This window comes from Rhipicephalus microplus, chromosome 8, assembly GCF_043290135.1.
Source record: "Rhipicephalus microplus isolate Deutch F79 chromosome 8, USDA_Rmic, whole genome shotgun sequence".
NCBI lineage: Eukaryota > Metazoa > Arthropoda > Arachnida > Ixodida > Ixodidae > Rhipicephalus > Rhipicephalus microplus.
The window spans coordinates 50,432,872-50,455,597 of record NC_134707.1 but is presented as its reverse complement, the minus strand read 5'-3'; the positions used below and the strand labels follow the sequence as shown (position 1 = coordinate 50,455,597).

General features: G+C 46.0%; 1 protein-coding gene across 5 annotated transcripts in view; it reads right to left on the bottom strand.

Annotated features, from left to right (window-relative positions):
* Prosap (SH3 and multiple ankyrin repeat domains prosap) overlaps positions 1–22,726 on the bottom strand; it is a 240,418-nt gene that overhangs the window by 199,371 nt on the left and 18,321 nt on the right. For 3 of the 5 annotated variants that reach the window (XM_075871776.1, XM_075871780.1, XM_075871778.1), the window contains exon 1: positions 3,503–4,009. The gene's annotated coding sequence lies outside the window, so the exon portion shown is untranslated. Of the gene's footprint in view, positions 1–3,502; positions 4,010–19,520; positions 19,623–22,726 lie in introns of those variants that run through there. The other 2 variants (XM_075871779.1, XM_075871777.1) reach the window with 2 other exon arrangements.

Below are 22,726 nucleotides of genomic sequence, written 5' to 3'. Positions count from 1 at the left end.
GAGTTAGTATCATAAAGTAGAGGGTCCGGTCGACTTGAAACGTTGGCAAAAACTTTCGAAGACCACGTACAAGGTGAATATATATTTACTGACGCTTCAGATCCCCCCCACAGGCCTCGATTACAACAGTGTTTCGCAATTATTACGAACAAAGATCCCGTATGGAAGCCGAAATATCAGTAAATTAATATTTTCTGCGCGTTAGTCGGCGTCTTTCAAAGCACTAATCCGAATTAGTTTGTACACATCTTACACGATATTGAAAAGGCGTTGGTGCTTTCTTACGTATGCAATGAAATAAATGCATACAGCTTAATTATATTACTTTATAGATAATACCCTATCTGATTATTTCCCTAGATTTAGATATGTTTACTCTTTGCTATAGTGTGGTGATTTCTTTTTTCTTACCAGTACTACCATAATTATTTAATTAGATGGTGTTGCACTGTTCCTCGTGTCAATTGTTGCATGAATGCTACTCGTACATATTGTATTATGAGAGCGCTCCCGAAGTTCACTTTTCATACCTGACAAAATGCCTCAACGGGGGCCTGTAAAGTATTTCTATATAATTAAAAAATTAAATAAATTGTGCTTTTACTTCCCACTTCCTCTGCCTTTACAAGACCTGCTCATTTTTTTTTTAATACTCACCAGTGCCTTATTGCACAATTCGAGATTTCTTTTAGCCGCATTGCTCGAACTGGCATACGCTATGCTTGCATTGTAAGTCGGACAAGGAGACTCAGTCGGAGTGTGTTCTCGCGACCGATTACCTTCACTCATGCGGTTTTCCTTCCCGTCCTCCCTGAATTAGTGTGAGCAATTACTAGAGGGCAGCAACTGCGCCATTCTCCTAATGCACCCCTCAGTAAGTCAACTTGCCAGTGATCACTCATATGAAAAGCGTGCGAGAAGCGTTCAATCTTTGTGCATATCTTATCACGCGGATGCTGTTTTTTATATAGCGTGAGTAACCGCAATATGCGCCAACATTATGCTGCCACGACGTCTGGAGGCTTGTGTATTCGTATATCTTTTTTTTTTATCGCTGACGACGAAACTTGCGTCCCTGCATTATGGCTTCCGCTTGTCAAGAAGTAGCAAAGGTACAATAAAGCGGAGCGATTGCCAATTTACACTTTAGTATTGTGTTTATGCGCTACACAAATGCTTGAAGGTGAGGTTTGTCTCCTCTACAGAACATCTAAAAGACAACAAAGCCAGGAATTTTTAGCACAAAGTTACGTGCGAACTATGTTACTAAGGTTGTCCACGGTGCACTACGTAATACTGCCTAGAATTCTTCATCGTACATTGACATGAAGTGCAAATTTAAATTGTACGAACAACCTGGAAAAGCATGTACGCACTATCTACAGTTTGGGGTTATGACTTTTTTTCAGGCCACTATCACAGGTGTTCCTATGGCACTGATGCGTGGAACCTTTCGAATGCCCCTGTACAGCGCCACGTTCCGAAACGTCGCCAGGGCAACCAGAAGGATCAGCATATATGCCGCGTTTCACTCTCAACGGCTGCATCAGCCGCATTGAAATTTCATCCTTCCCACACGGACGAAGTACAAGGAACATTTCACCACGCTTCTTAAAGGAGTAAACAATGCAATGAGCCCCTGTTTCGGTATTTTGCGAGTCTAAAACGCCGCATCGGCGTTTCAATCCCGCCCCCCCTTTCATCTCCACAAGAAAGGTCGTTCATGAAGATAACGCAACCAAGGCTCGTTCTTTGATATAAGTATGTAACAGTTTCTTTTTTTTATTACGCATTAGTCCCGAAGGCGTTCAAAGACATTGGGACAAGCAGGCCACTCCTTTAAGAGGAAGTAATGCCGCTCACGTGTTCAGGTGTATCGACCTGGCGGATGGTTGACGCAAATTGCTTTCTCCAGAGTTGTGGCGCCTCAGCGTGAAATGTCAGCGACACCGCAGCTGCAAGGCGCGATTGAAGCATCACACTCTGTCAAGCTCCGGGGTGCGTTTCGTTCAACGGTCGCTACATAAAAACATCCGGAAATAATGTACGGCTGAGGTGAGTGACAGACACGAACACGCTTTCGCACATGTCACTGGCATCGGTGCTGTGTGAGTGTGTTTTTCTGCATTTAAAATGGTAGCAATGATTATGTGCTCCAAGCCAAGTGACGACACCGTATGACACTATCTTATAGACTATAGATGTTAGAGCACCAACATGAAAGGACACGCACTTAGTGGCGTCACGTTGGTGCTATCAGTATATCGCATGCTAGTTCCCTCGCATGTACAGAGGCCCAATAACCTTCCGGTGGCATCATTATCACGCTAGAGCAATGGCATGCCAAGTGAGTAGGCAAACTTGACGTCGTCTAAGTCGACATGTTGGAGCCATGTCGTGCGTCCTTGGCGTCATGTGCAAGCTATCATTAAGGTGTGTCGCGGAAAATTGTGAATGAAGTTTGCAACGCCAAATGCGACAGTCTTGCCAAGCACGTTATCGCGATTGAATATTACACCGCGTTCAAACGGGCAAATTCCGTTGTGGGTGGGGTTTCGCCAGAGGTTGGACAAGGTATTGCAGCGCCAAAAAAGTGGCACTTTATCAACACAATATTCCACATTGAGATTCGATATGAGCCTTGAGTGAGCAACGTGAAACAAGCCACAGAAGGGCCGAGAAATATACAACTACGTCATTTCGCGGTAGCGAAATGAGATAGTTGTATATATCAGCAGTTAGATATTTTGGCAATTTTACAGTTTGCCTTGCCATTGCGATTGTCCTGACATGGATCTATTTTTGTTCCTGTTTACATAATTGAACTTTAACATGACGACAGCGGACCAGCAAACAAAATACTTAGCTGCGGCAGCATTTGTCCCATGCATCGCGTGTCCGTATTTACGCTTTAGCTTGCATGTCACAAGTTCGATTAAGAATTACCTAAGCTTTTAATACGGGCATTACAAGAGTGTGAATTCGTGGTTGTTCGAGATGCATAACTGTTCACTAAGCGCGAAAATTTGACACAGTAAAAGGGAAGCGACAACAAACGAGCGCTATTGTCCAGCGTCAGATTTCTGACGCTACGTGAACGGCGATCATTGGAGACTGCATCGAAATTACACTGCGCTTTCACCGGCACACGCGCGACCTTAATGCGCGGACTACCTCCGAAGCACTGCAGGAAAGCTCTCGCGTGCGACACGATTGCATTAATCGCCGCTCAAAAGCACTCGCACCTGTGAAGTTAGAGGTTTCAGCAGTACCGATGCTGCGGAAACGGGCCCTGCTACGACAAGCCAGGCGAACATATTTAAAGTTCTTCGCGCGAATACGTCACCGTCAACTCGAGCGTAGCAGCTGCACGGTGTCGTCTGCTACACAAACGGACGCGTACGCAGACGCCTAGCGAAAAAGATCGACACGGGAGATAGAAAAAAAAAAACGCTCAAAAGAAACAATTGAGGCATCTGGTAGGCGGTGCCCGCCGACTCACCCGTCAAAATGTTCGATCAGAATCCTAGCCTGGCGCAGCCCTGGCGCCGGGATTCCGGGAGCTCAAGCTCGGTTGAGGTGAGGTCCAAGCGCGTTGTCGATGAACACGGTGGGCGATACGTCATCTTTGTTTTCCACCTTTTACGTCGCGTTGGGCATTACTTTCGTCGTATAAAATCCACGGGACGTCGATGTCGTTCTCCGGGAAAGACTACGGTACACCGTCGAAGATCGCACACCGCCGCAAGGGGCGTCGGTTTGTGTATCACCTTTCCAACACTCCCCTCAACACCACTCAAGCACTTCCACGATTTCGATCACAGCACGAACAACAAAATAAATGACGCGAAGGAACACGGAATCGGGAACACGTGTGCAGGCTCCTGTCGTCAGGAGAAACAAACCGCGTTGCGCCGCAAACAGAAAAGCCCGCGAGAGAAAAAAAACACGCACAGCAGGCGCACGCACGCTCGGTTCTTCTAGTCTGCGCCGGTCGCCCGCAGGAGCAGACGAAACGAAACACATGCGGACGCAAGCGGCGCCACCAGAGGGGAGCAAGGCACTGCGCATGCGCACGCGGCATGCGACCGGCGCGCCATGCTTTGGTCGGAACGCGCACTACGCGGTAGGCAATCGATTCACACACGCCGGCCGCTTGGCTCTGCCGAGAGGAGGGTCTCCGAGGGGTGAAAGCGAAATTTGGCCGCCGCTTTGGCGTTGTCTCGCGCTGACGGGAGGAAGGCCGCAAATTCCGTACTCCCCGCAGCGCGCCGCCCGTTTCCCTCCGTGATTGCCATCGTAGTATAAGGGTTTTGTTTATTTTTGTGACGACGACTTCAGCGTCTTTATACTTTCTTATCGGGGCTGCTCGATGGTGACCCGTAACGCGCCGTTCAAGGCGCTGCGCGCGTTGTGTCTTGTATGATGTAAAAGGGCGATGCGCGGCCTTTACGATGACGGTAATTCTCTCCCGCTCTTTCTTTTTTATCCTCGTTCAGAGTCCGGCCGACACTGTTGCAGGGCTTCATTTTGCTCGGCCGTGTGTAGGACGGCTCGTATAGGAAGCAATAATTCTGGCACGTGTCACGTAGACACTCGTGTCCTGCTGTGTGAACCGCGTTGCTGCCCTTGTACGGGGCCGCGAGCGACCATTTAAGCAGGTAACATCTGGACTGCCATTTACAACACATGTCGACAGCAGCATGCACTGCACCGCAGTTATCTCACATTGATTTCTCGTGCTCATACTAATGTAAAGACCATGCATTTAATTTGCATGCCAAGTGCAATCTTCTCAACTGACCAACCAATACACATTAATGGATTGTCCGTTTTGATTCTTCACCTGCAACGGTGGTCTAGTGACAGTGTTGCTCGACTGCTGACCCGCAGGTCTCGGGATGGAGTCCCGGCCACCATGGCGGCATTTTCGGTAGAGGCGAAAATGCTTGACGCATGTTCTAAGATTTAGGTGCGCATTAACGATCCTCCGTTGGTCGAAACTTCCGGAGTACTCTACTACAGCGTCTCTTTCAAACCTATCTTTGCTTTGGGATGTTAAACCCTGAGCATTATTGCTAGTATTCTTATTATTACTAGTCTCTCTTTTCCAAATGTATATAGCGCATAATATTTTAGACTGTGGCAGTGGACAGCTTCTGTTCCTGCCCACGGCAAGTTTCACTTTTCTTTCTTCACATTTACATTACCATTCGGATAATAACTTCCACTATACTTTCCTTGCCACAATTATCTCTTAAACCTCATTAATATTGTGTCAAACATGGAAAAAATGAGCTCTTATGTATAGACTTCCTTCCTTAATTTATTAACGAGGGTCTCGTACTGGCAGGCTTGGTCCCTTTAGGTTGTATACGAGTGACTGTTGGTCAGCTGCCAGCTCGTAATAAGTCAACGGGCTACGTGACACCAAACAGGTTCACAAAGGGTGTGCCACACTCGCTGCCATGGCTACAGGTGCCGCTTACTGACACTCCCACGTTTAAATTGACATAGATACCCAATAAAGTGGCTGACACATGGCCGCCGGGGAAGCTCGGTTGGTAAAGCACCGAACGCGTTATTCGAATGTCGCAGGTATCGTTCCTGCCCAATGCAAATTATCTTTTCACCCACTCTTATTTCTTCACATTTACACTACAATGCAGTCTAGTAACTTCCCCAAGACTTTCCTTGGCATTATTGTCTGTTAGATCTTATTAATATTGTGTCAAACACGGAGAGAGCATTTTAGAAACAGGCCCGGGCTGTCGTCACCGTATGCTATCGTATACTGTTGCTTCATTTCTTGTTGGTACCTTGAGCAATTATTGTCAATCTATCTATACAGTAAAATCTCGCTTGAGCGAACTTCAGCGGACCCAAGCAAATAGTGCACTTGACTGAAAGCTCACTGAACTGAAGTTGTTATCGGATTACGAAACAGCATCAGTCACAAGAGAAATAAAGTTGGGCGCATGAAATGGAATTCGTTTGGAAAATAATTCTGTAGTTTTCATTTCAACCGGTGCCCTTAACGCGCTTGAAGAGACAAAGCTGTCCAGATAGTTTGTTTCTGATCCCTGCCTCTGGCCCAGCTTATTGATGCGAGACGGTCTCGCAACTTTGTAGTATGTGTATACAGCCTCAGCTAGAAATGCAGGATTCGAACCAGCCTCATCCATTGCATCTTCATCGTCACACTCTTCTTCAGGTTTCGGACGAACGCTTTAAACAATTTCCAACTCTGATATTTCTGTGCTAGTATTGAAGCGCACGTTGCAGTCCAAGCACTGAAGCACACATTGCAGTGCGACAGGACTGCAGAGCGCAAAGCATTAGTCGATCGTTCTACAACAAAATGAGCCCTGGTCCGCAGATCAAGTTTGTTTAATTGAAATAATCACTACTCAGAAGCTTGTTAAACTGGAAGATTTTTGCATAAAATGGAGAAAAAAAACACCACAGATTTCCGAAAAGTTTCTTATTCCGAACCATTCGCTAAACCGACGTAAGCTCAACTGAGAGTTTATGGTATTTCTAACACGACTTGAAAAGACGATAGTTATAGCGCGAGAACAAAACGACGACACAGAGACAAGAAGGACACGAAGTTCTCGCGCTATAACTATTGTCATGCCATACCAACTAGCCCAAGCTGCCACACTTGAAAAGACGCTTAAGAGAAAAAAAAAACTTTCCCCCTTATTAGACAACTATCCTTTCGCAATCGGAAAGCACAACACTTCCCACGAGAAGACAATTAGCAAGCGAGAACGTGAGAAAGAAGAACACGCAGGTGGCGGTGCCACCGTGAAGGTGTCGCACCATTTCAATGTATGTTAGATTTTGACAGGGGCGTACATACGTCATAATACATAAAACTTTACGTACGTTGTCCCTATACGAGGGCAGATTTTGCATACCAAGTGTGCACTTGTTTTGCGTCAAATGCAAGTTGACAAAAACAGTACAGAACAGTGACGTCCCGCTGACAACAGCGTACAACTATAGCGACGGAATATTGAAAAGTAATGGCCGATGAAGTAAACGTCAGTATTTAGCAAATACCGATGTTTACTCCATCGGATGTTACTAAACCCACTGTGACATAATTAACGATGGTACAGTTTTAAAAGTAGTATGAATTGGTTTCAACGAATTCATTGTTTTTTTATTTCAGTGAACACTGGCTATACAATGAAACTGAAGAGCAACTGCCCGTTCGGACACGTCTCTCGCTTCTTATGGTATCCGCTAACGCCACCAACGAACGAGACATAACGGATGCCTACTTTCCTTATGGCCTGTCTCTCGGCAGTTGCATTGCTAACGGACAGTTTTTTCCGCGTGGAGACAACCATTATTGTTTCAAGACGGGTGTGGCTCGAGTAGGTGCGTGTGTGTGCGCAACAGACATCGTTCATTTTCATGCCAGGTGCGCGTTCGTACGATTATCGCCTCTTTCAGACCATCGAGCCCTTCGATACGCTATGCGAAATCGCTCTAGCCTTAGACGTATAATTTTCGTGACTACATTATAGTGCGTTCACATTGTTTATTGCTTTTTAGACCGTAAGTTTCAAACACAGATACAAGAACATGTATTCGAGCGTTTTCCTTGATGTCTGCAACGAGAAATGCACACAGCCAACATTAGTAAGGCATGCATTTCCTTCATAGAGGTTGTATAAGCGGTAAACGTCTGACTCAGACAAGCTGTCTGACGCTTGGATAAGTAGATCTATTTTTTGTAAAAAGGTGCCTTGCCACCTGTGGAATGAGACGGCCGTCTTCATTTGTTTTCCACTTGCTTCTTTCACAGAAAACGAGTACCGGCAGAGACACCAGATGCTGTGGCATCAGCGACCGTTTTGAAAATTGGTGCGCAAAAATTGACAAGAGGGGCTTGACACAATATGTACGTGTATCAAAACTACGGCCAGCCTGTTTCAGACACTTCAATCATGTGCATTTAAGCTTCACAGCCCATGATGTTTCCATTCGTTGGCTCCCAAATTTATATGGATGCCTGTATACATGGAGTAAAAATGAGATGGAGTACATTCGGCAAGCATTCTAAAATTGCGAGTGGTAGTCTACCACTTTCCCTCAAGAGAAAAGTGTAAAACAGCTGCATATTACGGTACTTACGTACGGAGCAAAGACCTGGGGACTCGCAAGGAATGGTTCAATTATATTGAGGACAACGTGGCGAGCAATCGAAAGGAAAATGTTAGGTGAAACCATAATAGACAAGCATAGAGGTGAGTGGGTCGGTGAACAAACAGGGGTTGAGGATACCATAGCTGAAATCAAGAAGAACTGGGCATGGGCCGAGAAAGTAGAGCGTAGGCAGCATAACCGCTGGTCATAAAGGGCAACTTGCTGGATTCCAAAAGAATAATGATGATATGTGGGGGTTTAACGTCCCAAAACCACCATATGATTATGAGAGATGCCGTAGTGGAGGGCTCCGGAGATTTCGACCACCTGGGGTTCTTCAACGTGCACCCAAATCTGAGCACACGGGCCTACAACATTTCCGCCTCAATCGTAAATGCAGCCACCGCAACCGGTATTTGAACCCGTGACCTGCGGGTCAGCAGCCGACATACCTTAGCCACTAGATTACCGCGGCGGGGTGGATTTCAAGAGAAGGCAAACACGTAAGATGAAGAAGACAGAAGTTAAGTGGGTAGACGAGATTAAGAAGTGTGCAGGTGTAACGTTGCCATGGAGGGCACAGGAACGGGTCGATTGACGGAAAATAGAAGAGGCCTTCGCCCTGCACTGGGAATTAGGGTGATGATGATCTCGATGATGACAATAACGATCGGCCTCAAGTCATTTTCGCCGCGAACGAAAAATGTGGTGCCGATTTACCCCAGCTTCTATGATTCCCGTGAAAAATTGCTGTACGAATAATAAGGGTCAACCGTAAAGCAAGTCAAAGTTACAATGCCACAAGAAACAATCGTTACTCGAAGTACTGAAAGACGCACGATGACCACCTATCCGAAGCGTGGGAAACCACGCTCTTCATTGAAGACGTAGATCACCAGCGACAACTGGTCACCAGGGCTAAGAGGGTACGTCGAAGCCATGGGAGTTGCTGGACTAGGAAGCCCTCCAACCTCAGGATGATGCTGGGCACCAATCGCGACAGTGTTCCGAAAATAAGCGCACATTTCGTTGTCTATCTCTTTATCACCCTCTCTTGAATAAAGTGCGGTTCAAATTTTGCACTAGCGATTTGCCAGTGTAGACAAAACGTGTTGCAAAAATAGTACTCAAAAACACGAGGGCACACAAAAAACGCCAGGCCTGCGCGGCAGGCGCAGCACAGTCACAGCGAAAGCTAGGAGAGCGGCCTTTCAGAGCCTTTTTTAAGCACTCTTTTTGGGTAACCACTACATGCACACTTGCTGGGTACCCGCTACGTTAAAAATAATCACAATTAATGTGTAGTTGCCCGGCATTGACTATGCTACTCTTCGTCAATCTTCAGAGAAGCGTGGTATCCGCTATACACTGGCTAGGAAATTCGTGCAACATTTTATGCAGGGACTAACGGCGATGACGAATTAAGCCTGAAGTGGGTATGCGCCACAGTTAATGGGGGAACAAGAACAAGCTTTTGTAATGGGTGGGAGAATCGGACGACCCACTCGTCACGCTATTCGCCTTCTGCGACTACTGGTCATTCTTTCGCTCTTTTAAAACGCTTTATAAGTCGTATTAACGCGATTGCTTTCTCAACATCAAGCCTGCCTAAGGCAAGTTTGCCAAGAAATTACAAGCACCGGCGTGGCTAAGTGGTTCATGTGTGATAACGCATCAAACAAAGATATTGATGGCGATTGTCAGATTAGCTTGACCTGTAGTCAAGAAGGCAATAAAGAAAAAAAAACCCGGCGCGGCTAAGTGGTAGATTGCTGCACTGGCAGCCAGTGGACCCGGGTTCGAGCTTGACTGTGTCATTGGTGCTAGGTTTTTTTTTTTCTTTCAATTTCGTGCGATGTGTTTACGGACACCGGCGACGGCGCATGATCCGAGTTTTTATATCATAATAGCTTTCACTTTAAAAGTCAACACGGGTGCTCAGGTGTTTTGTTTTTGCGCCATTTTACAATCCATTACCAACATGCTCCGCTTTCTGTTTTTGCAACAAAATTTAATTTTTCGAATGACAATCATCTCGTTACAAAGTACAACGATGAAATGTGCTAAACTGTAAGTTGTTCTTCACGCATCATAGGTATTCACGCATATACTGATTTATATAACACTGTTGCTTCCGCAACAGTGTCAAGCTTTGTTGCGTTAGTTTTCTTAAAGCTTGCTTTCATTTCATTCATACGAATTAAAATTAAGTAATGTGGAGATTTGCAAAGCCCTTCTCTGGTCCTAAAAGAGGTACTTGAAGGATAATCGATAAGCAATTTCAAGAGTGTTTGGGGAGAAGCTGTGCAATCGTGGGTATGGAAAAGCGGGCAACCATGAGGCAGTCGCTGGAAAAAAAAAAAAACGCGCAGCCTCCCAATCTCAGCAACCTGCAGTAACATTGATTTTTCCAGGCTGCCTTGATTTCTTTTCAATAAAAATCTTGGGCTTTCTGATTTGTTCGTAAGCAGCGTCTCCTATACATACCACCAGCCGGAAAAAAGTAAAATCAACGACGGGTGTGAGTGAATTGTTGTTTTGAACCCGTTCTATAATTTTCCTTGCAACGAATTGGGCTTCCACTTGCGCAAAGTCGTCACCTCTAATCCAACGAATAACAAATAGAATACACACGCCATATTTTCACTACAGACTAAAATTGAAAGACTGCTCGAGTGTTTTGGGAACGTTGTGACGTAGTGTTTTACATGCCTTTATTAGGCGTGGAAGACGTGGCAAAACCATTCACTGCTGAGGCACTGAACAAACCTAAGAGGTGTCTCCAAAAACGATGGAGATGAAGAGCACCATGCGATGACGGCTATGTACAGGTGGTGAAGTGTCTTATAAATGCCCACAATGTGTGTAACAAAAATGCCCTGTATTTCTCGGCACTGCTGATTACCTTTGTACGTTCGTATTTCACGTACCTAATACCCTGCAGACTGTAAACTAGATGTACGTCTCTGCGAACTTAATATGACTTCCATTTACTACTGAGCATACGTCTTTACTATTTTCCATATATTTTCCTCCCTTTTTTTCCCCTTGCGATGTGAGAATTTGCTTACTTTTTTTGTTTATCCTACCTGGAACTGACTTGTGGTTACAGGTCTTACAAGAGTTTGTAATATGTTATCTGTAATGTGGAAGGATTCATTCGTTCTTCTCGAGCATTTATTGACAAAGCATATTGCACAAATATACCACTGTACGCTTTTTTATGTATCATAAAGTTATCGCAGAATGCCTAACAATTCATTTTTTTTTATTTAAGCCTATGGCTGCTTCTTTTCGCTCCATCAAGAAACTCGCAGATGATGGGCGACCTAATAGCAAGTAACTGCTCAGAGCGAAATTCTATTAGGAAAATTACTGGCGTGGACGCATTCACAACGCCAACCTTTTTGAGACTCAAGCATTTTTCTTTACTGGAAAAAGTGGGGGTGAAGCGTCACCCACAAGTTAGATCATCCAAGGTGGCAAAGAGGCGGGGGCCCTAAGCATCATGTTTTGAATATGTTTGTTTCAAGGGGAGCAGGGAGGGGGTGGCATGCAAAAATTAGGAGCGGGCAAAAGGAGTGCCACCCATTTACACCCCCCCCTCTCCTACTACCACCCATGGCGCCATCTTCGCCCCTTTCCCTGGCGGATATTCGTGGAGGGAATACTAGACCACCTTCAGTTCATGTCTGCAGAGCACCCAATCAGTGTACCTCATGAATACGTCGTATACAGCCGTCATCAGCTCGGTTGATCAAGTCCCTTCAGACACCTTTACTCTGCTTGTCACTCTCTCAGTGGAGGCATGAATGGCGGATAGAGGGCTTTGAAGTGCTGGATAAATTGACACAGATTCGTTTCTCACAGCCACAACCACCTCAAAGAAAAAAATCACAGCATATCCACGGAGTGAATGATGATTGGTGGGGCGCAGCATTCGTCAGTCTGTCTGTCCATTTGTTCTTGCGTCCGCCTATCTGTGTGATCCTTGGTGCATCCGTCCGTTTGTTCATTCGTCTGTCTGTCCGTCCATTTCTTTTTGCGGCCGTCCCTCTGTCTGTCCATCCGTCCGTGCTTCCCTCTGTCTGTCCGTCCGTGCGTGTATCAGTCCATTCGTCCGTCCATATTTCTAGAGGAAACTCCAAGCACAGCCATCTCACATCTTTTCATCATGTACATATACAAGTGCCCCCATCCAGCAGACATTGTAAGGACCGCTATTTCGGGTATGTGCCACTGGTGGTTACGTACTACGAGGGACGCACAAGCCACGCCATAAGGAGCTTCGCCCCTAATAAACGCTTGCTCAGGTTGAGATGTGCTTAAAAAATATTTGTGGTAGCATTTCAATCATAACACTTCACCAATACGAACCTTTCAGGACCGATGTTATTTATCTGCTTCAAAGTACATCGATCAAATAATAAATCAATTGATCAATCGATGAAACAGCGTATAGCTTAATTTACTTATTGCTATTAAGCTATAGGTAAATATTATTTGGACTATCTGCTATGGCAGTTGCTCTAGCCCAAGTGTTGCTTTGAGAAGCTAAACACAATAATGAAGAAATAATTAATTGAAATAAATAATTAACTAACCACTAGGATTACTGCACAAACAAAGTTTACCTCGAAAATATTCACCACCTCTCGTGAAGATTCCTAATCAAATCCTGCTCCAGGCAATAACCATTGCACTGAACAAAAAAATAAGCAGATGTGTACAAAATAAATTTTCTTGGGTAAACTGGGCTCGGTGAATTGGACCATGGCAGATGTTGTGGCCGCATCGCGAAATCAATCGTCTCGCCACCCCGAGGCGTCACAGGCCCAATGTTTTCTTCTTCGAGGAGCATCACCGTGGTATCGACCATTGCGCAGGCGGTATATCGACCTTTGCTCGTCTCGGCGGATTATGTCCCGCAAAGCAAAGATCCTTGCGGGCCCCTCCTTCAAGAGAACGAGAAACGAAGCAACAGCCGCTGCCGGTTATAGGAAGAAAGGCGTGCAACTTCGATCGTCCCTTAGATCCAGGAGAAGATCCACTTCGTTATTCTCTGGCACATCGTTGCCACGCAACCGAAGTGAAAGACGTCGAAGATCTCGGACCACGAAAGGGAGGAGGAAAAATTCACTGAGGAATGTAGAGAAAAAACGATCCTTAATTAATCATGGAGAGATTTTCCAGGCACCGCGAACCAACTGCCAACCACCTTATGCTCGTCTGGCCTAGCTGTATGGGACTGTGGTGCAGTGGCAACTGAGGAACAGCTGTTTTTTGCCAGTCAACACTGCGATATCTTCAAGATGGTTCTGCAACACGTTGATCTCATTAGGCTAGATAGCCCGGGTACGGTTTTCCTGTTTTTTACCACGTCCCGTAAAAAGGAAGCTGCTTTCCTTATATCCTCGTTCTCTTTACCTACTGCCGTGTTTAGCACCAATCACTGTCACTTATTGATATATGTCGCACCAATCACCAAAATTACCTGTTGGCCGCGTATAGGTGTCTTCGTGACTACCATCCCAAAATAATCATCAAGCGATGCCTGCATCATATGACACCACCATAGGCCGCCAAAGTTTGCTCTTTTATCCTCACGTCGCTGTGATCTCACGTGATGACGCTATCGCGTGGCGTCATCGTTTGGTGACGCAAAAAAAAACAATGCAAAAAAATAATTCAGCAGATCCCACGTACCTGGGAATCAACGTTATGCGAAGCATCAGGAGGCAAAGTGACCGTGTTGCAATTTTAGTTATTGAGCGACACGTCATGAAACGATGCTAAGTATATGCACCAATATTGCACGCACAGACATATATTGAAGAGTTGCCGATGCCCCGCCGTGGTGGTTTAGTGGCTAAGGTACTCGGCTCCTGACTCGCAGGTCGCGGGATCGAATCCCAGCTGCAGTGGCTGCATTTCCGGTGGAGGCGAAAACGTTGTAGGCCCGTGTTCTCAGATTTGGGTGCACGTTAGAAAACCCCAGGTGGTCAAAATTTCCGGAGCTCTCCACTACGGCGTCTCTCATAATCATATGGTGGTTTTGGGAAGTTAAACCCCACATATCAATCAATCAAGAGTTGCCGATGTTTATATAACCAGCTGTTTACACTTTCGCAACGATGCCAACTTGAACATGCCTATTATAGCAACACCAGAAGCTGATATGAAGCGCTGGCTTCATATCTAAGGATGCTGGCCCGGGACGCTGCTACGCAAATCGACATCAGCGCATGGCAACTAATCACAATTCACGTTAACTCGACGTGACGGCTGTATCAAAGGAGTACATATGTAATGTTTATAAACTTGGGTAGGCAGCACTGCATGCCACTATTAGCGCTTCACGAAGATTAGCGTCTACTTGAAAAGTAATTCTGAGATCTGTCGTAGCTCTGTGGTAAAATGCTTCATTGCCACAGAATGCTTGGGTTTGATTCTAGCTGTAACCCTGTCATTTATTATTTGCATTCATCGGGTCGACGCTTCTGATGTCGGGTATTTCCTAACACTCGCGCATTAAAATTGCCCAAGTACATGTGTTCTCGTCGTTCCTGGGTGAATACTAAGTGTCAATCACCTGTGGCACATACCCGCATACCAGTGGCACATACCCGCTCATGGGTATGTGCCACTGTCTGACGGAAAGTGTTTGACGACGTAGTCGATGGCAACACGGCATTATTCATGTCTTGACCATCGCGTCATATTCGTCAAACCATCTTAACCTCCCATGCGAATATTGGTTCACGTTAAGTTCAGGGGTGACCACGAGAGCACCCAAACGCAAACGGCTAGATAGTTAGATACGCTCAAGGTCGCCGGAGTTTGCAAAGTGCTTCGCATATTAAACCTCGCAACCTTTGTATTCGGCTAGCTGTTGGTATTGACATGATTAGATGACCAGTCATGAGTATTGACACTTACTCAATTTTTGTGGCACATACCCATTGACGATGATGATATTTGTGTGATACGAGATACAAGGAACGATTTCCTGAATAGCTTCTCCATTAAAATTTTCGTAAGAAAGTATGTTTGCCAATCACGATGCGAAAAAAAAAAATTCCGCCATATCCACGAAGTGAATGATGATGAGTGGGCGAAGCTCCGGAGGTAAACTTGGTAAACCATGAATCCTCTGTACATTTTGCCCACTCGATTTTATTACATCGCTCCCCCTAGCGTACGTCGCCGCACTAAATCGAACGATTGCCTTCAACCAATGACACGCGCCATATGTGACATCATTCCTATTTTATAAGATCTCGTGTCTTTCATCAACTACAAGTACCGCTTTCTAGTTTATAACATCTTGCATCTTTTCATCATCAGTTACAAGTACCACCATCTAGTAAACACTACAAGAACTAAACGAGAGGTGGCTACATACAGGAGACGGTACCGCCATCTAGTGAACACTGCAAGAACTAAGCTAGAGGTGGCTACATACAGGGGACGGTACCGCCATCTAGTGAACACTGCAAGAACTAAACTAGAGGTGGCTACATACAGGCTACAGGGGACGCACAGCCCACGCCCTAAGGAGCTTCGCCCCTAAAAATAAGTGAAGCTGTCGGACCAATGGGAAATACGCACTTGCGAAAGAGAATTTTGGTGAATTCGTCCCCAGATTCATTACAGACTACCCCTAAAACACGAAACCACTCACACGCACAAAAAACTGTTCACTTAAATAGAGACATCATCGATCAAGTGACTTTTTGAGAACTGACAGAAAATGATGAGAACTGACAGAAAATGATGCCAAGGAAAGTATAGGCTATGTCATTGAAATTAAGTGTTTGCTAATGTCAAGAAAGAAAAGTGGGCAAAAAAGTAAGTTGTCAGTGACCGGGCAGTTACCTTTTCGTAATTTTTGTCCACTCTTCTTTCTTCTCATTAACATTGCTTTCCCTTCTAATAACATCACCTATGATTTACTGTGCATCATTGTTACTTCTAATTGACATTGTGTCGAACAAAGAAAACAAGCGCTTAAGATTACACTTCTTTCATGTAGCAGTGCACTTACAACTGAAGCCGCGAACAGTGCCAATAAGGGTGTGTATCGGTCGTATACGTATGCACAACACAAGACCACGACTGTAAACCGTCATTGCTTTTCTTTACGTTTGCGGCACGTTCAACGCAGAGAGACGTGATCGCGCCCCTCACCGCAGAATCAATATCCTACGCGCACCGTGAGAACGCATCGTGGAGCTTTACGACACAGTGAGCACCGCGGTTGGAAACGGACGCCTTTCGGAGCAGCCACCAAGCGCACGCTCAACCTCGAAGTGCCACTGCGTCCGCGCACGACATGCAGGCTGAGCATCACGCATTTGCTGATGCTGATGACCTCTGATGGATGGCGCTTACCCACAAAGGGGGATGGGCCAAGAACCGGGCGGCAGGATACTTAAATGAAACTAAATTGAAAATGAAGCCAATCTGAAAAAGTAGCTTAAAATAATACTACCAAAAAGAAAAAAAAATGTTTGCTGAGCAAGCGGTCAAACCATCTTTTCTTTTTGAAAGACATAACTACGAATTATAAACTAAAGATCTGAAAAGGTAGGGGTTCACTAGCATGGTAATCTTTTAGTTGCGTCGATGTAATCAAACACAGCCGAGCATACATCCCTGTGGCAGTAACCAAATGAAGTTCCGCAAAGTGATAAAATTTGCTTGCTTGCTTGTTCCTTTCTTTTGTGGCTCTCACCCACTAAGGGGGATTGGCCAAGAAGCCGGTGGTTAATGCAAGTCAATACCTTTAGGTTTTCTAGACCAGGGGAATATGACTACTGTGCTTTGACTGGGAAATTATTTTGGCGCAATGAAAAAAAAAGATAAAAAAAGAGGGGGGGGGAGAGAAATAATAGAATTTGTTGAATATCTGAGGTGGAATTGTAATATGAAATTCTCCTGAAAGTTGAATCATTGCAGTGTATCATCTAAATAATAAGTGGTAGTGTGGCTAGTAAAATTCGAGAGCTGATCGCTGACTCAGCAAGGTAATCTTCTTGTGTTATATATGAATTCGCAGAGAGCCCCGCAGATCTTCATTGGGATACATCATCGCGCATACGCAGCATTATCATCCTCCTCTTCCTCCTCTTCAAGCCACGTTTTAATGGAGGCAACACGGGTTGCAAGTGGGACGTACACGCCTTTTACGATCTGAAGGCTCCGAGAATCTTCATTCATCCACGCCTTCTTTGATCTGAAAGCTCCGAGAATCTTTATACATCCACTTCTACCCCCGCCCGCCACATCCCTACCGCAGTTCACAGTACACACCAGTGGACATAACATATGCACGTATACAGCTTTACCCTGTGTGGAATTTCGGATGGATGAATGGAATTGTACCCTTCTGACGGGGAGGCGGCCCACGACCCCTAACCGTACCTCATCATGAAGTACAAACTCTATGATTATATTTCACTGTTGTCTTGATTACTGACACTGATCAGATAACCTTCTCCTGGTTATACTTTAAAATGCCGCACCAGAACACGTGGACACTGAAGTATGGCCGGCATTACCAAAACTGCATCCGGAGCCCTTGTCAGGACCACAGTCAAAGCCACAGCACAGTTCACAGCGACTCGAATGGTCGCCACAGATAGCGGCCGAGTGAACGACGGCGCTGGTTACCCACGACTTGCACGAGAAAAGTCCGGGACATGACTCGATCTATTCTGGCCATCATATTTATGCTTGTCAATGAGCCAATGAGCTAAACACTCCGACAGCCCGAACTGCCCTGCATGTGCTGCGAGTTCTCAATCGCGTGTTTTGAGCACTTCAGTAATCCGAACGGCTCGCCCACGGCCCTCTCAACGGCCGCGATTTCCGAGTCGAATGTCAGAACATCGAAGTCATGTAGATCAGAGAAGCTCCGCCCTCAGTGACTGACTTTACTCCTTGTAATTGCAGTGCTTCCGTTTTCTCTCTTTTTAATCCCCGTTACCTAATCCAGTGCGGAGTAGCAAACCGCAAGCTAGTCCAGTTAACCTTCATGACTCCTCTTTCTTCCCTTTCTTCTCTATTAAAGTCTAGTTTACCTGTCTCAGTCTCTAATCCCCAATGATCAGAAAATTCAGCCCCAATGTTACGGCCTCTGTGGTCTTCAAAGAAACGGATCAGGTCTTCCTCCATATCCTCCTCCAATCTGCATGTACCGTGTAGTCTGTCCATCCCTTCGCACTTGGCTCGTTACTTAGCGCGTAATATTCCCGTATAAAACAGCAAACAACAAAGGCACATGACCACCGCTGCATCTCTATAGCATTGGGTAGGCAAAACGAAACAGAGAAAGAGCCAGACCGCGAACAAGCGTAGCCTTGGTGATTAGTAGCACGGGACGGACACTGCAGTTTGTGCGTGGCATCGCCCGTACAAAGTCGCTGAAGCACGGTCGTGACTCGACCTTTTCCCTTCCACTGGATACTGGGTCAATTAAGAGCCACTGCCGCCGCCGCCTGAGCGGTGGCGCTGACTGCAGTCGGCGCTGTAATGCTGCATCGATATTCCATTTCGCCATTCCTGCACACGCTCCGCCGCTTTCGGGAGGCAATGATTGCGCGCCCATTGGTATACGGTGCCTGCGGGCACGAGACGACGGATGCTATCTGGGTCGGCTTGCGTGAAAGGCTGGCTCCCGAATAAGGCATGCGGAGCGTTCGCAGAAGCACTCGAGATATATCTGAAAGGAGTATGCAGAGTCTACCGCTCGTGCACCACTCCAGCCAACCTTTCGGGAAGAAACTAACTGTAGTATTCAATCCGATACGACTGCAACATGACACTCACTTTGCGGGTAAAAAATTGTCAAACGTAGCGACTGAGGCATCATTAGGCAAAACGTTATTCTTCAGGGTTCGTGAAACCCTCAGAGTAGTCTAAGCGCTTCTGAAGTGGGGAACGGTGATGTACGCGTCTAAATGACGTCTACGTGATGTGATACCACCTCGGGTCGAGGAGAGAAAGCTAAGAGAAAACACAGACGTAACTGTTAATTTTCTAGCTTATTTCTTTAAACGTACAGAAAAATCTAGCGCTATATATTCGCTTTGAACGCCTGGAAAAGCGTCTGCTTTTGTGCAAACAACCACACCGTCGAGATCCGTGCTATTCAATGGCTTCGCTGAGCCGCCATTTCGTTTAGACAGTCAAGTAGCCCACATCGTTTTTGCCTACGATGCCGTATTTTCCGAGATGTCTATTTTGCCGACTACGTGAGAACTGGAATGACCGCTGCCTATTTAGCTGTCTATTTAGCCGTCTAGGGTGAGTATTGGAACACACCCGACATGCATAGTGCACACACTCACCGTCACGCCATCTCGGAGTCATGTCCGGGCAGATGGCGCCCCTGGTCCGTCGGTCACGATACCACTGGAGCTTAGTGTTGCACTCGCCTGCGGGTGAAGAGCCTGCGGAAAGAATGCAGTTATGTACTTGCTAAACGACGTTGATGCAACACTATGCGAAGTTCCCCTGAAATAAAATTGATGATGACCAGCATGTTCCCGCTCTCTTTGCTTTATATGGTAACGCGAACTCGCTTGAATCTCTAACAAGCATCCTCTTCTGGCACTTTCACAAACATCATCGTAAGAAGTACGTTTCGTTTACGTTTAGCTTCGGTTGCTCCAATCTTTGGAGATTAAAATTAATGTCATGAATGTGTTTTTACACAGGCGTTCCACCAGACAACCCTTTTGCACAAGACAGGCGAGGTTTGTTAGCAAGAAATGCAGAAGAGCGAGCAGCGGTCAGCAAGGTTCAGCCAAGCGTAGCAACCACGAGCTCTTGGCGATGGTATGGCGCTGAGGCACAGAGCGCTGCCGCTGAGGTCATTCTTCCTCACTGCGATCGCCCTCGGTAGAAAAAGACGCCATACTGGCAGTCTAGGGTGAGGACACAACTGTTGGGTCGTAGTACAGCTTCAGGCGAGAGACCTGGACAAGTTTATGGCCGAAATAGCGTAGATTTGAGATGGCGTGATAGGCTCCACGAGGTAATTGTTGGAGGATGTGCGTTCGACAACATGGCATGCTCCGAGGGTATGGTCTTTCACTTATCTCATCCACCAACGCTTGTCAAAAGTCAGTTAGCAATAGACGAGTTCGATGCAACTGACCGTAATTTATTTCTACCCTTCAAAAGATCTGTGAAATACCTCAAAAGAGATTACGTATCTGGAAAAAAAAAGCTCAGAGGAAAGTCAACGTGGCTACCTTAACAGCTTTTGTAAGGAAACCTGCTGGGCTAATCTATTGTATCATCCTGCCATTATCTACTCTTACGATATCAAACGTGCCATTCAGTACTATCTCAAGAGAATTTGTATCGTGAACAGAGCAAACTCAACATCGACGCAATATAATTGCTCTAAGGCTTTTGTTAGGAATAGCACTTTGCGGAACCTCTTTGTGGCCCAAAATCTACCTACGCCACTAACGACACTGGTCCTGCACCAATCACTTGCTTTTCTCCACCAGTATTCAAAGGTTTCTTGCTCATCTCTTCCGCTTCCGCATTTGTTTGCACCATATGCATTGCTAGAACGGGGTCCATAGGCTGTTTAAATGGAGCACCTGGAAAGGAAGATTCCATAGTGACGGTGATAGCAACACGACACCTGGTGCTTTGTAATAGTCCCGTTAATGTTTGGCATATCTTCTTTGTAGTCTGTCCTTAATTCATAGCGCCTCCCTACCATTATCGCATCGGCAAGCTTCCACAAACTTTTGACGACCCGGTGTTGTACACTGGACACTCGAGAACGAAATACTACTACTACTACTACTACTACTACTACTACTACTACTACTACTACTACTACTACTACTACTACTACTACAAATATTATTAATAATAACAATAATCATAACAAGAGGTCGCTTACACAATCACTTATTCAATAAACCTATCGAATATCTAAAACTGATCATAATAAGCAAAAATCGTGAACCACTCCTCGGGCTTGGTGAAACCCCGCGTTCTACGAGCAGCAAACACTGTTGAGAACCGTTCGGGCAAATATTGCAGTCTCTCTACGTGGGATTAGCCGGGTGGCGCGGGGTCTCCCCTGCGTCTTCTCAGGACCAAAATAAAGATAAAGTTCTTATAAATCAATCAATCAATCAATACTGCAGTCGTGCGTGTCCCGTGGAACAAGCGAGCGAAGCGTAAAGTCGCCCCTTGCTCGAGTGCCCTCTTTTTCTACACAGCCTCGCTCCTCAATTGGTTCAAAGCTGCCGGCGCCTGTCCTTTGTCGTCAGAAAACAGATTGCTGCTATTGGTTGATGGCCAAGTTTGGACCACGCGTGCTACTTGCCACTGGTCCTGACCACTTGCCGGCGTAGCAACAGTATATCGCGCGAAGAAATCGCGACGGGAGAGAGCAGTCCCGTTTCATGACGCACGCTGGTGTAACTTCCTGGCCCGTGTCATACCTCCCCGTAGAGCTTCCAGCGCACTCGTCAGGACGATAGGCGTGTGAGGAATGCATGTAACCATCACTTCACTTGTTCTTGACGCCTGCGAAATATTTTCGGAACGATCGATTCCTCAGGAAGCGAGCTCTGATGTGGAGGTCTTTCGATGGTTAGTTCAAAAAGTGGTTCAAGACGTCTGTATCCGCTATTGGCACTCAGTGAGATTCTCAACACCCTTACCATAAAGGGGCTCCGCAAAACTTCCTCAAGAAGCCATGTAATGAATTCACTGAAAGAACTGATTGTCTCACGAATACACCGCCACAGAATATTTCGGCATGCGTCTAGACTTGGTCTTCCTGTTTATACGTGAAAGCGGCCCGCAACGTGCTAAAGCGCGTTCCGAAGGACCTAATACAATCAACCAATCAATCAATCAGTCAGTCAGTCCGTCCGTCCGTCCGTCCGTCCGTCCATCTGTTCGTCCATCTGTTCGTCCATCCATCCATCCATCCATCCATCCATCCATCCATCCATCCATCCATCCATCCATCCATCCACCCATCCGTCCATCCATCCATCCATCCATCCATCCATCCATCCATCCATCCATCCATCCATCCATCCATCCATCCATCCATCCATCCATCCATCCATCCATCCATCCATCCATCCATCCGTCTATCCAGTACGAGTGGAGTTACAAAGATTTGTGGAGCGGTGCAACGGGATTCTCTCTTCTATCGTACCGATGAAAGCGCTGGAAGCTAAGCAGAGAGAGGTGGCATGGGAAAAAAATATATCACGTACACCTCATGACTTTCAGCACTTCTTTTTTCTTCGAATACGCGGCGTGGCGGCCCCACTAACAACCAAGCGCGCCATGCTCATATCAGCCAATGTTTGATACAATGTCTGCGAAACGTGATTTTTCGGCTTCAAGCTTTGTTTGTCGAGACAAGAGGAAGCAACTTTTAGCTGACTTGGAGAATTTCTGGGCAATTCTCGGCCGCGTGCTGCACTATATTATTCGGCTCACAGGTTGTCGGGAGTTTCGACTACCCATCGGCAGCGTTTTCTGACCACGCTCAAAA